General features: G+C 42.0%; 1 protein-coding gene across 1 annotated transcript in view; it reads right to left on the bottom strand.

The window, feature by feature from the left end:
- The window catches only part of PHYHIPL (phytanoyl-CoA 2-hydroxylase interacting protein like), a 58,789-nt gene extending 44,782 nt beyond the window's left edge, over positions 1–14,007 (bottom strand). Inside the window, exon 1 of the mRNA XM_032694444.1 lies at positions 13,673–14,007. The gene's annotated coding sequence lies outside the window, so the exon portion shown is untranslated. The remainder of the gene's footprint in view (positions 1–13,672) is intronic.
- Positions 14,008–14,486: the final 479 nt, after the last annotated feature.

Raw genomic sequence — 14,486 nt, 5'->3', positions numbered from 1 at the left:
GCTGAACTCACATCAAATGCCCATCATCTGTAAAATCTTTTTCTCTAATTCTCTCTATTTCTCCCATGCTCACTACTAACCAAATATCTTATATGAGCTTTTAAAACCAAATTTACCAGACTTATTTATCTAATTTTCCCTTTTAATACCAGTACTTTTCTTCTTCTTGATTATCTCTGTTCTTATTTTTATCCATTTTCAGTCTAACCTCACCAACTCCCATCTGACTCAGTGCCAGCTTCTGATTAATATCTTTATGCATAAATTCAATTCAGCCATTGAGAGTACCTTTTTTGGGCTCGATCACATGACATCCACTGGGTCATTTCTGGGATGAGGAGGGGAAATAAGGTAGAGAATAGCAAAAAAGGCAAAAAAATTGCTTTCTGTGTTGAAGTACTTGGTTTTATTTAGTGAAATAAAATTCTATTGACTGTGAGTGGCAAGGTTTTGGTAGGCACAGGGGTGGCTTCTGTGAGAAGCTTCTGGAGGCTTCCCCCATGTCTGATGGAGCCAGTGCCACCCAGCTCCAAGATAGATTCACAACTGGCCAATGTGGAACCCATCCACAAAGTGGTAACACCTGTGGGATAACAGATTTAAGATGAGAGAAAAAAAACCCCTGTGCAACAGCAATTAGAAGAGAGGAGGGAGAATATGTGAGAGAAACAACCCTGCAGACACCAAGGTCAGTGGAGAAGGAGGAGGTGTTCCAGGCACTGGAACAGTGATTTCCCTGCAGCCTGTGGGAAGGACTCAACGCTGGATAAGTTCATGGGGGATTGTCTTCTGTGGGATGGACTCCATGATGGAGTAGGGGAAGAGTGTGAGGAGTCCTCCCCTTGAGAGGAAGGAGCAGCATAGAAAATGTGGTGAACTGACCACAACCCCTATTCCCTGTTTACTTGTGCCACTGGTTGGAGAGGAGGTAGAGAAAATCCAGAGTGAAGTTAAGCCAGGGAAGAAGAGAGAGGTGGGGGGAAGGTGTTTTAAGGTTTGGTTTTTATTTCTCATTATCTTACTCTGATTTGACTGGTAATATATTAAGCTAATTTCCCCAAGCTGAGTCCCTTTTGCCCATGAGAGTAATTGTTGAGTGATCCCTCCCTGTCCTGATCTTGACCCAGCAGCCTTTCATTACATTTTCTCTCCCCTGTCCAGCTGAGGAGGGCAGTGACAGAGTGTTTTTGGTGGGCACCTAGTACCCAGCCTGGGTCAACCTGCCACACGTCTTCTGATCTCTTGTCCTTGGCAAGCTATTTACAGTAGCTGCCACTAGACAAGAAAGTTGTCTGCATAGATTTTATCAGTCTCATATTGCCTGTCATGCTGTGGAAGTATGAATTTGTGCATATCAGTGACAGAAAAGTTTTACAATATCAGATTGAGCACAGCAACAGAAGTAAGGGTGTGTATTTTAAATGCCAGTTATCTAGATTAGCCTTTCTATTTTGTGGGGGCAATAGCTACACTACTACAGTTTATTTCCTTCCATTTTTAGAACATTCATTACTCTTTTAGACATATTTTATAGCTGTACCTCCATCAAATGAATTTAAAGGTTGCACCAGCCTAATTATACACATATCTACAGTGATATAGCTAATGTCGAACAAAACCTGAGCAAAACCCCCCCTTAATTTCTGGGTACCCCTAAATTGCTGCTTCCAGGAATGAATTAGACCTGGTATTAAGGTAGTACTGAACCCTATGTGTATTTTTGGAGCACAGCCAAATGTTCATTTACAGTAAAATCTCTAGAAACTTATTACTACATGTGTGTTTGCATTAATAAAACTTATTCAAGCAAAGTTATTCAGAAAAGGGGGATATGGCACAGAGTGGGCCTAAGGAGAGACAGAAAACTGAAATTCTTTATCACCAAGCAAGGACTGTTCACATTTGCCTACTAGTGCAATAGAAATGAGTGCCACTGACACTAAATTATATCCATACCCTCCACTGCCTGCAGAGAGTTTGAGGCTTGAGCAAAAATGCTCCATTACCACTTTTTCACATTTTTTTCCTTGAAGTTGAGTAATATATAATAAACTAGGTGAAGCGAATGATAAATCAAACTAAATTCAAGGGTTAATGAGATTAGCAGCTATCAGATCCATAGGCTATCTATAGCCTGACCACTAAACTTATGCCCTCAGAAGTTAATTACACAGCTATCACAAATATCCAAAATGCACATGACTGGTCTCTACCTGAATGCAAACCAACCTTCTTGCTGCCAACATGGAAGCAATGATGTCCAGCAAAAATGTGACAGCAAATAATACACGGACAAAACAAAGGCAGGTACTCCTGAGATGTCTTCAGGGCTAAATGGAAATATTATGCAAACTGTGAATTCATCTTGGAGTAAAACCTCCTTCCTGTATCTTGCTGGGAAAAACACTTCATCAACAAATATATCCAGCTTGGAATAGATCATGCAGCCAGCTTTAGAGAGAACATATAGTCTTATCCCTATTTTCTCATTTTAGGTTTCTCCACCCTCTCTAGGGATGGTGGTCTGAACTCCTTTTACTGTCAAACTCTCCCTGACCTCAACAGAAAATTGCTCATCTCAAAACACAGCTGAGCAGAGCAGCCAGCTGCCTCTGCTTGAGCCAGCTGTTCCCAAACCGAGGTTGTAATCCCACAGGCAGGGAACTGAGAGCAGGGTCAGTTCTCCAACCTATTGTGTGGTGCTTCCACAGGCTGTGGGAGCAAAAGCTTTGCTACAACAATGACCATGGGTATCTTCTTTCACTTCTTTTAAACTGTTTCCCCCTCTTCCTCCCCCTCAACTGGCCATGGAGTCTTATTACTGCTTGATCCATCTGAACCCTAAGGCAAAGTTTTCGGCACTGGGCACACTCCTGCAGAGAGAGTTTTGTATGAATTATAAAGTCAGGGCATTCAAATAGTACATCAATTTGCTTCCCACAGGCTGTCTTCGTGAATGCTTATTCATCTCGAAAGGATGGTACGCTAAGAAGTCACTTAAGCTCTTAAGCTTCCCTGATCTCATGTCACAACTTCAACCAAAAGGGAGAACGCTTGGAAAGGCATAAAAACAAAACCTGTAGTCAGAAAAATTTCTGTTACTGCAACTGCTGCTAAATAAAGAGATCACTCCCTGCATAGATAAAGTGTAACAGTATGTTCTGCTTTATAGCTCATAACAAACTTTGATTCAGTCATTTCTGTCACCAAAAGATTATTGCTGTGGTATCCTCCTCATTTTGGGACAGCAGACAAAGAGAAAAGTCCCTTTGCATACACCCTTCTATAGAGACTGTAAAGAAGGAGAAGCAAATAGCAAAGAGATCTCCTCCCCTTCCACTGAGGGAGTGCTGGTGGCTATTTCTGACAAACAGATTCTCATTCTTGGCAGAGACATCTTAAAAATTATTTTTTTCCTGTCATCACATTTAGCAGTATTGGTAGCCTTTACAAAGCACTCTTTTATTTTCAAAGGTAGCATTACCACACAAACTCTAGCTGTGCAAACTCTAGCAGCAACACATTCCTCGCTGCCTTAAATCATGTCTTCCAGGCCTGCTGGAGATCAGAGGGGCTTGCACAGGGGAGCAACTAAGCGCAAGTCACTTGTAATGTTCTACCTGCTAACTAACAAGCAGACAAGCACTGGCAGGCTGGCTGGGGCTGCAGGCACCCAGCACTTGCTATGCCTCATTTCAGGAGTACAGCATTACCTGCCTTCCTGTCATGCCCTCTGCCACACACCAGCAAGCAAACAGGAGCACGGGAGCAGCTGACCACGTCCGGTGCCAAGGACTGTGTGCAGCGACTGTAACAGCCTGTGCTCGCCAGCACTTCTCAAAGGAAAGGAGAAGGCAGTGTTCCTCCAAGCCTTGTGTGAGGGCAGCGAAGGAAGGGGGAAGGAAGCCTCCCCCTGTACTCTTTATCCTCTGGTGGGAGCTAAGCAGAGGAAACCAGATGTAGGAAAATGTATGAATATGACACCATGGCAGGTTGTCGCCTTCCACACAACACAGCAAGTGAGGAGTGTGTGCCATGATCCAGCTCTTGATGCAGAGTGCACACAGTTGGGGAAAGTGGGCAAAACAGTAGCACAGGAACCCCTCTGCATCCTGATAATGCTTCCCCCCTTCCCAGGGCACAGCACAGTGCCTGGGACAGCCAAAGAAGCACACACATGGTAGAGGTGTTCCCAGAGCCAGTTTGCCCTTCTCTTCCCCAAAACTGCTTCTCCCACTCACTGTCTTTGCTACCAGTGCTTCTGAGGGAAAAGACAAAAAGGAAGAACAAGGGGCAAATAAAACCTGCCATTTCCAGAGATGGCACAGCGTTGCTGCAGGGATCAGCAGGCACATGGTGGTGATGCTCCTCCCCATGAGGACAGGTCAGGGACCTCTAGAGAAACCATGAGTCTTAGGGGTCAGAAGAATTCATCTTGACTTGTACATCCTGAGTGCCCCCTCCCCACGCTGCCCTAGCACCAGCTCTGCAGGATCACTGAGCAGCAGGAGGCTGGTGGAGAGAATGGACTCCATACATTTCCATCATTCAGAGGCAGTTTATCAATTGTTTGAGGACCTGTCCAGGTCAAGTTTGATTCTATTTTCAGAGCTGCATAATGACTGTTGATGACATCTGCCCACGACTGGCAGCAAACATTGATGAGTACTGTGAGTGACCAGTTTCCAAATGTACAGCCACGTGTCTCCCTTGTGCTCCAGGCAGCTGATAAAGATCCATTGATGGTAGTTGCTATTTAATATGGTAAATGATTTTGGAGATTACAGTCTTCTCTTATGTAATCTTCTTACATAAGACTGGGAAAGAAAACATGTGAAGTGCAGAATTTGAACATTAAAACAGCAGTGGATCTGGAGCTTAACTCAAATGTTGTCATCTCAAAAGTCTTTTCTGACTATCCAAAGCTAATAAAAAGCCAACAGAAATAAAGGTCCCTCTCTTATAAATCTACATAAGAAGTTTTTAAATAAGAGTTGCACCTCACCACAGAATCTTGTGTGATAATCCGCTACCTGGTATTCAGCTAATCAGATGTTCAGTGAATGAAATGGGAAGTAACTAAGAAAGTAAATTTTAACCCTAAGTAAAAGCGAAAAAACCAAACATGAACAACAACAACAACAACAACAAAACCTGAACAAAAAGCTTCAAGAACTGGAGCTTAGAGACTGCAAATGCTTTGTTTCTAGGGTAGGTTTAGGTTAGGGAAAAACATGTTGTTCTTTCTAACCAGCCACCTCATGGTGACATGGCTGTCTGACAGTTTTTGCATGCTGATTTATGATTCTGAGCTGTGCTGCTCCATTCAGGCTCCTCATGTGCTGAGTCAGCAGCTCCTGCTGTAAGTGTATTGCTTGTAGCTCCTTTTGCTCACTCCTCATAATTTATGCTCGTAGTAAAGACACAGGGACTGACTTAAAATGCTTAAAATCTTGAGAGGGGAGAAGGTAAAAAAAACCCCAAACCAACAGATAAAGAGAAGGGAAAAGAAGTAAAAGTAGCAGAATGGATGGAAAATGCTGAGAGGCTCTTTTGTCCTTTTCATTCCTATCGATTACTGTCTGCTCTGTTCCTTTCCTTATCTTTCTTTACTGTATCATGTGTCATACTGCAAGCTTTGAGAACATTGTGCTCAGATAAAATGGCAAAAAGCCAACACATGCAAGACCTGAACATGCCAGAGAGATTAACAGTGTTCACGGGCGGAGGCTGTTTGTAGTAATGGGAGAGATTTCATACCTACAGAAAAAAGGTCACAATCAGGAGAGGGTTTGTCCTGTCTTTACTTCTGAGGTAGAGAGGGCTCACAGATGTACAAAACTAGGTAAGTGATGGAGCTTTTTCACTGCACTGAGATGAGATTTGTATCAGCTCTTAACAGAGATGAGAAAATACTGGGAAAAAACCCACCAGCATTTGCTCAAACTTTTTAATGAATTCTGTTCAGCCTTGTTTGTCCTTCATAGACATTCTAATGAACAAATATGCTGGTAATGACACTCACAGAAACTGAAATCATTATGAAGATTATTCAGTAAAGGATTTGGAATAATGCACCGGTAAAGACTGAATTCTTAAAAGACAAACAAGTAAGGAAATTTCACCTCTGCCCTGTTGCTACACTAGTTATAAAGAGAAGGAATATCTGGGATCTTTTGGTCCTCTTCAAAAAGCTGTAATTCTGAAATTAGTTAATATTTAAATGTTTTTCCGGCTGGTCTTCATCAGCCTCTCAAATGGAAAACAGCCTGAACATGCATATTTTATCAAAAACTTGACAATTTTTTTTCTGTTTGTGCTTTTCTCCTTAAAATGCAAAATCTTGCTTGATGTACATTTCCTTGGCAGTAAGATCAAGGCCAAACTCGAGGAAAAAATTGTTAAAGCTCCTAACATTGGCTTTACAATGAAAAATCATAGGCATAACAAATCCAAACACCACAGATGCACCCATCTTCCCCTAAACCCTACCAGAATGGCTCTGGTAGAGAGAATTCAAAAAGAGAGAGAGAAAGGAGATAAAACCCTCAAGACTAGGGGAAAGTATATTGCATGTTCTTGTTTCATGGGGGAAAACCAGTAATGACATACTGATCATCCCTAGATCCAGTCAATTAAGAAAACGAGACTTTCCCATATTTATTACTGAATTCCTAAATGTGAGCTGGTGACATGAGCCCCACTGAGCTCTGTGCCTCTGATGCTGCACACACCAGCTGCAAGTCTCCTGCCTTGCTGCCCTGTGCCCACCAAGTGACTGAATCTGTGTCTCCCACTGGTGCTACATCTCCAGTTGAGCTCATTGTACTTCAGACAGATTCCTCGGGACAGTTCTGGAGAGCTGGTAACCCACAATGTGCAGATACATACTTGACTGGAATTTCTAAAACAAGTGTTCTTTGTGGGGCAGGCAGTGATAGCAAAAAACAAACAAACAAACAAAAAACCCCAACAAACCCAAACCACAAACTCCAATGTTTTTCAACTATTTTGCTGTCATCACAGTGAGAAACACAGAGCCAGGGGGACTTCAAGAAGCTTTCTGCTCAAAGATATCTTTTCTATTAACACTTTTCTATAAACTATCTCTGCAATTTTCATAATGTTCTTAGAGTGCTCCTCCTCCTTCCATTTGGTGCATTGTTTTCCATCCTAAGCAGTAAGCTGGCTGTCTGGATCTCTTCATTCACTCTGACATGAAGTACTTAAGCCTAAGGCACCAACGTCTCCCGAAAGGTTGCCCAGGGTGGCACCGCTCTGGTTTGGAAGACAAAATGCAGCCAGGCATGCAGTTCTGAGTTTCACTTGTTTCTTGACCTATGCTGACAATGTGCACTCTTTTTTTTAGTCTGCTCCTGGGAGGGAGACATTCAGTCATCCAAATATTTCTTTTGGACACAATATAGCTTAGTTGCAAAAATAACTGGACGTATATGAACGGCAGACCTTATTTATCACTGCTCTGTTGCGTATGTGATTGATTGCCTCCAGCAGGGACATTTAAATGGAGCTGGGCTGTTTGTGTTGGAGGCAGTGGCTGCAGAGCCACTTTTGGTGGTCACCAGATAGCTGAGCTTACTTAGTGCTCCTCTGTACAAGCCCCAGCAAACACTATTATTTTAAAAGTCACTAATACTGCTTATTAGGATTCTGAAGAAACATCTTTTCTCTGCTTCTGCAAACCCTTTGCTTCTCCTTCTGCACCAAACCCATGGTTCTTCTCCTCTCAACCCTCTTTTGCCAAGTTGCCTTTTTCATTTGCTCACCTAATAACACAGTATATACAATATATTTATTGTTTATTTATATATAACACCTCTGTATTTTCCAAGTAAGGAAATAGAGAGTAAGGAAAACTGTAAGGATGAACTCTCTTATGAAGTTGCCTAAAACAGAGATTATGTTCTTTCTTCCCGGAGTGATACCAAGAAGGAAGTTCACTGACTTCAACACAAGGGTTCAAGCAGAGCGACTCAGCCCAAATAGCCTCAGTGGACCAGCAGAGAAGGATTTTCACAGGAAAACATTCTAAAAAGAGATATGGAACTTGATGGCACTGTATTTCAACAAATTATTATTATTATTAATAATAATAAAAATAAATCAATAACTAACTATAGCTTAGAATAATTACTTTAAACCTGTTATGACACCATCTCAAGTAATTTAAAACTAATATGCCCTGAAACTACAAACAAATAATTTGGCAACAATCCTGAGGAATGCTTTAAGTGCAGCAAACTCTGAATGAAGTAAAGGAAGGAAGTTATCAGAGAGTCTGATCAGCAGAAGCCCTGATACTTTAAGACATCCTGATACATGTGGATGTCTATTTCTAGACTTTGCTTCTAAGCTATCAAACATGTCCCAAAAATAACATTACACCAAAGCACTGACTAGGTCAGAAGAGGACACTGGCAAACACCATCACAATGTGGAGACCCTTCAGGTTTCCACTGAAGAGTAACTAGTTCCACACAGCTGTGAATATGCAAGGAGAACTGCTGAAAGCATTCATTATGGCCTACTTGGGTTTCATCTCTCTGCTAAACGTCCTACTGAGAATAATAAAATATTGGATAACAGGGGACTACAACATGAGGAGTTTTGAAAACATTCAAACAGTGAATCCCTCTTGACTTTACACAAACTCCAGACAAGAACAGTACTGGTGGCATTTTGGAAAGATGTTGGCACATCATTTAGATATATTTTTATATTCCCTGTTTCTATTTCAAAATACTTGAAGCAACTTGGAGTTCAGAACTTGGAGTTCTGAAAGGATGTACCTAAAACGTTGCAGGTTTTTTCCTCCTGTTTCAATGATCAATAAATGACAGTTTGATCTTTACATGCCTCTTGTTCATCACAAGTGTACAGAGTATAAAATCCCTCATGAATGGAGAAAAATTATTATGCAATCATAAAAATGGTATGACCAAATTATCTTCATTTATTTAGTTTTTAAATATGAAAAAGGTTACTGCATTAGAAAATTATGTCAACATACTTAGAAGTGAAAAGGGACACAAATTCAAGTCTTGAATATGCCCTTACAGCCTATTTTGGAGGCCAGCAGGCAGAGACTATCTTAGATCTGAAATAAATACTTCAAAAGATGAAAACTTAACAGAAATGATCATCACCTCCAGTTCTGTGTACTCAAGTGGGAAATGCAGCTCTCAGGTTTTGACTTGATAGTGAATATACCATTAGGGGCTGGAGCAGCACAGTCCATGAACAGAAGGGCAAAACCCATGTGTACAGTTCAGACATAAATGCTGATTATGGAAGTCACCTCATCTTGTTCCAGAGAAGCACTGTGCCATGAGGAGTCTTCTGTAGCTGTGTGTTCCTGTACTGACCTACTGCAGCCACTACAGGAAGCCACTCCTTGGGAAGGACGGGATGTATGACCTGTGTAACTGCAGGAAGACTCCTGCTCCACTATAGCCAAAGGAATAGTTGTCTGCTGTATGTAGTGCATACAAGTGCTCATTTTAATTAAGGTTTAATCTCCTCAATCTCTGCATTAATCCTTGGTTCTCTACAATAATGTTCCCACAGAGGACTCCAGGGCATTTTCTGGCATCGAACAACTCTTAACTGCTGGGTTTGGTCTGGTTTTACAGACTCCTGGGTATCCATGTTCATCTTTTATTTTCTGAGAAATATGTGAGGCAGAAAAAAACCTGTCAATGTTTGAGCATTAATGGCATGATAATGGCAATTTATGGATTTAAGGAAGAGAAAAGGTGCCACTAGAGTGTGTAAAGTGGGCAGCTGGCACAGTAGCTTTTGCCAACATTTGCGTCAATGTGGGAGTACAGCAATATGGTCGCTGTTATCATTGCACTCAATAAATAACTCCTCATATGTGAAGGCACGATTAGCCTTTTGGAGGGAGAAGCTGAGTATTCTCTGCATCCACGGCGGGATTTTATGTGTAATCCCAGCAAATCTGAGCAGGCCTTAAGTATTTATAAATACTCTATGCATAAAATTGCTTTTTTTGAAATCTAGTGCATAGGGAAACAGTGAAATAATAGTGAAATAATTCACACATTGAATTGTCCAGAGAAAAGCAGTGTACTGCTCAACATGGCACTTCTCAGCTGATTCAGGCCTTAAGGAAAAACACACAGACCTGCTGTTGTCCAATGCATGTGATAGTTGTGGTTACTCTGTGACTTGGACTCTGTGTGCTATATATGTGTGCATCCACAGAAGAGAAGCACTTTAATTATTCCCAACTTTTGTTGTTTTTGCTGTTGCTGTTAGAAATGAGAAGGATGTTAAAATTATTATTTTAGGACCAAGGAAATTGATTCTGTTCCACACGAATTTGACACACTTTGTAACTACTGGAGTTAAACAACAGAAATGATGTCGTAGATAAAGATGGCACTAGACCTCAGAGGGGTATGTTTCTGCAACTGTTTCTTGGTAGGAGGTTTCCTCCTGTGGATTTTCTACAATCCCTATACAACAATTCACTACACTGTTTAATAGGGAATAAAAATCTAGTCTTCTAGTCACGTTCTGTTTCCGTTTTGCCACATCACACCTCTCTGTGAGTGTGCCTACCCCTTCTTTCTCCACCTTCTTCAAAGGCCTTCTTTCCATGCCTTGGTCCAGCATTCCTACTCTTCTGAGCACTATCCTTACACAATTACTAACTTCCAATAATTCCCATAGCGCTACACTTGTGCCAGATGCATTCCCTTAGAAGAAAGTTCTCTATAATAAAAATCTGTCGTGACATCACCAGCTGAAACATCACCATTTTGAAGAGCCAAACCCACTGAGATTTTCAAGAGATTTTGTCTGTGAAACTTCAAAAAGCTTCATTTATAGATGCAAACAGCAGCAAACAGAACTGGAGCAAACTCAAAATATATACTATAATATTTGGCTTGATCTGTTAGTCTATTTAACTCAAAATGAACACACTAGATTTTTTAAGATAAAAATCATTGATTATTTTTAAGACCTATGAAAACACCTTAAGTTAATCAATTCCTTATTTGTATGTCTTTCTAGAGTGTCCACCAGTATCTTGCTGCTGGCATGAACAGGACCCACAGAGTAAGCACGATTTTAACACTTGGGAGTTCTAAAACAAATGTCCTACCAAACCACTAGCAAAACCAGCTGGCTACTCAGGTAAAGGAAATTTTCCATTTAGTAGTAATGATGTCTATTCATTCTCCAACCAGCTGCCAAAATGAGGATTCTACCCAGAGAACATCACCTGTGCTTTTAATTTTACATTCACAAAAACATTTAATTTTACATTCACAAGGTCTTTTACAAAAGAATTTGGGAATGCAAGGCCATGGAGGAAAAAATGACAGTGCTAAATGACAGTGCTACTTCAAACTACAATGACTTACTAAAGTGCTTTGGCTACTGTGATGGACAAAAATGCTCTTGTATGCACAGAAATTAAGTTTCATAGTTTCCATTGCAAATATAAGAAGGGTCATTTACACTTTCGTACTGAAAAAATAATGACTTTCACATTCCCTAATAAAATGCTTCCAATAAGCCTCATTAATGTAGTTATTTACATTCACAGTTATTGGCATAAGCACGAAAAAAGGTAGATACTTTCTCCACCATATGTCTTAAGCCTTAAAGCTTGAAATTTATATCTGTAGAGAAATATCAAACAGCAACATTCCCTCACAGCACAACTCAAAACATAAAATTGCACCTTCTGAATGAAAATGAAGATCTTGAAGTGCTGCTCTGGAAGGTGAGACATCAGCAGGCTGATTTTAGCAGTAGGTGGCCAAGAAAAGCTAAGGCAGAGGTGGGTGTAACATTTTCCTGCCAGTGTGGGGTCAGCCCATCACCTGAGAGGAGTGAAGAACTCACAGGGATGGGCCAGACACGTGAAGGACAGAGGAGTGGGGAGCCCGACCCCTCTGCAGAGTCCCCACCGCTCTTCCAGCGAGTCACCAAGGCTGTGTTGTGGCACTGCCTCGTTTGTATTTACCAGAGTGGTGAAAGAAGAGTCTCGTGGTGCCATCACCAGACTGGCTCCACAGCAGAGAAACTGCAGGATGAATTGCAGGGACTTGTTCTCTCCCATGGCGTTCCCAGTGTCCCGAGGACACGAGAGAGCCCCATGAGCCGGACTGTGTGCACACGCACATTCCCAGAGATGGCTGAGACACATCCCTGTACCTGCTGCTTCCAGCTCTGGCTTCTCTTTTTGAGCAAATCCTACCTAGTGACTTAGGCCTGGCTTGTAGCCAGTCCATGGATGGAGATCCATCCTGTGTGTGGTGTGTGGTTTGTGTGTTTAGTAATGACAGGATAAGGCTTAAGCCACAGCTGTACCGGCCAGCTTGGGAATGTCCTCAGCGTGCCTTCCAAATACCAAACAAGTCTTAGGAGGAATGTCAGTAGGAAAAAACTGTAAAATTATATTTTGTATAGAAAGTACTCCGCTGTGACATATACAGTGTTATTCTGGACGAGTTTTCTTAATCAAGCAGTAAATAATCTTATATCAAAATAAGGACAGCTGGAACTTAACACCCTACATAACTAACTTTCCAATTTGAATTAAAATGCAAAAAATAAATCAGTAAATCCAAGCATGCTGGCCCATATGAGAGGCATGAAAATGGAAGGCTATATGCATGAAATTTATAAAGCCAAGTACTGTTCACTTTTCATTTTGTAGTGAGCCACTACTCCAGTGGGGTTTACTGCAAGGGGACCTGAAGCAAAACCACTTCAGCTGCACAGTAAAAGCACCTATTTTTTAAAATAGGTGCCAAAAGAAATAGTCTGACATGCCACCCAGTAGAATAGAGCATTCTGCACAAATATAAATAAATAAAACTTCACTCAGAAAACAAGCAATAAACAAACAAATAAATCTTTATCCTTGAGCATCTGGGATCCAAAGGCATTCAAAACCAAGAAAACAAACCATATTTGAGCTTTGTCACATGCTAAAGAGCAGGTCTAACCATCCCTTCAGAAGAGGGCACCATCTCTTACATCTTATTCCCAAAACCTATACATGTACTCCCCTCCTCCAAAAACAAATTTTGAAAAGTATTCATTTCACAGAAGTAACCATGTCCTTTTGAACAGATGGGAAACCTGATGGACTGAGATGCAGTGAATCCCTTATGTGCTGGTTTCAGGAAGGAAAATTCTGGTTTTGAAAGTTGTTTTTAGACAGTTTTCCAACTTCATAGCTTAGGAGAAGATCAGCAATGTAGAAGAATACAATTGTATGTTGATAAATTCTGGAGACATGTGGGAACCAGACAAAAAAATGTAAGCAAAGTAAAAATGTAAAGAAAAATGCGTGTCAGATTTGTCCACATAACGTGGGTCTTCCCACTCAAACTACTCAGCCGTTGCATACTCAGGATCTCATCAAGCCATTAATTGTACAGTAAATTCTCCTTCTGCTCCCCATAGCACCAATACTTCCTACTTTCTGCATATCTGAGCCTCTCAATGAATCTTATTTTCCCTGCAGGCAGTAGGTGATGTTCTTCCAAGCCCCTCCATCCTCATTTCTCTGCTCTCTTTATCCCCTTCCTCTCCTAGTTGCTCTTTTCCAGTTCCCTCTTCTCCCTCTTTCCAATCTCCCTGTGCCCCAGGAGTGCTGTACCTCGTGCTTAGGGTGCCCGGCAGGGATCCTTGCTGGAGGAGCCACCCTTGCTCCCGTTGGAGATGGAACTTCTCCGAGGGCCCTTCCCCTCACTGAGGGCTCCGCACTGCCCTCCCAGGGCTCCTCCTCCGGCTTCTGCCAGTCCCCTCATTTGGGCACAGAGAAGAGAGGTTTTGTTGGAAGTTGTGTTGGGGCCTCATGAGGGAAAGGTCCTGCCCACTCTGGCCACCAGCCAGACTTCAAAGACACCTGAAGTGCAGGGTCAATAAGAGTCCTGGCATATAATTAGTCCCATCCCAAAGCCAGATGAGCACGAACTTGGAGTTCTGAAGGCAGTCTGCCTACCAAAATCCCTCTGCAGCCAGTGCTCCTGGTAACCTCCCCCTCAGCCGTATGTTCTCCCAGTACCAGAACTGGGGAGGGTGAGCAGGAGAGAGGAGGAGGTGGCTGCGCCACCAGACTTCCTGTGCTGCCACTGTCATCGCATTTGCATTGCAGGGACATGATCTGGCTGCCTTTGTGTGGCCCTCTGGCAGGAGCCCAGCAGCATTTCTGTGCCACTGCTCACATTGTACTGCAGGAGTATAAACACAGGCTTGTCCACAGCGCTCTCAACAGCCCTGGAGGAAATCCACGATCGCCCAGTGTCAAACAGGCCAGAGAAGCTGGGCTACTTTCTGTACACCAGCTACTGTTCCAATCCTAACTCCCTGTCTCTTGAAGGAATGTGGAAGTTTGCTGGTATCAGACAAACAGGACAAGGTATTATGATGGGACTGCAGTAAGTATTCTCATTCAGAGCTCGAAGCTACAA

The sequence above is a fragment of the Chiroxiphia lanceolata genome, chromosome 8 (genome assembly GCF_009829145.1).
Source record: "Chiroxiphia lanceolata isolate bChiLan1 chromosome 8, bChiLan1.pri, whole genome shotgun sequence".
NCBI classification, from domain to species: domain Eukaryota; kingdom Metazoa; phylum Chordata; class Aves; order Passeriformes; family Pipridae; genus Chiroxiphia; species Chiroxiphia lanceolata.
This window is presented reverse-complemented; position numbering and strand designations above follow the sequence as displayed.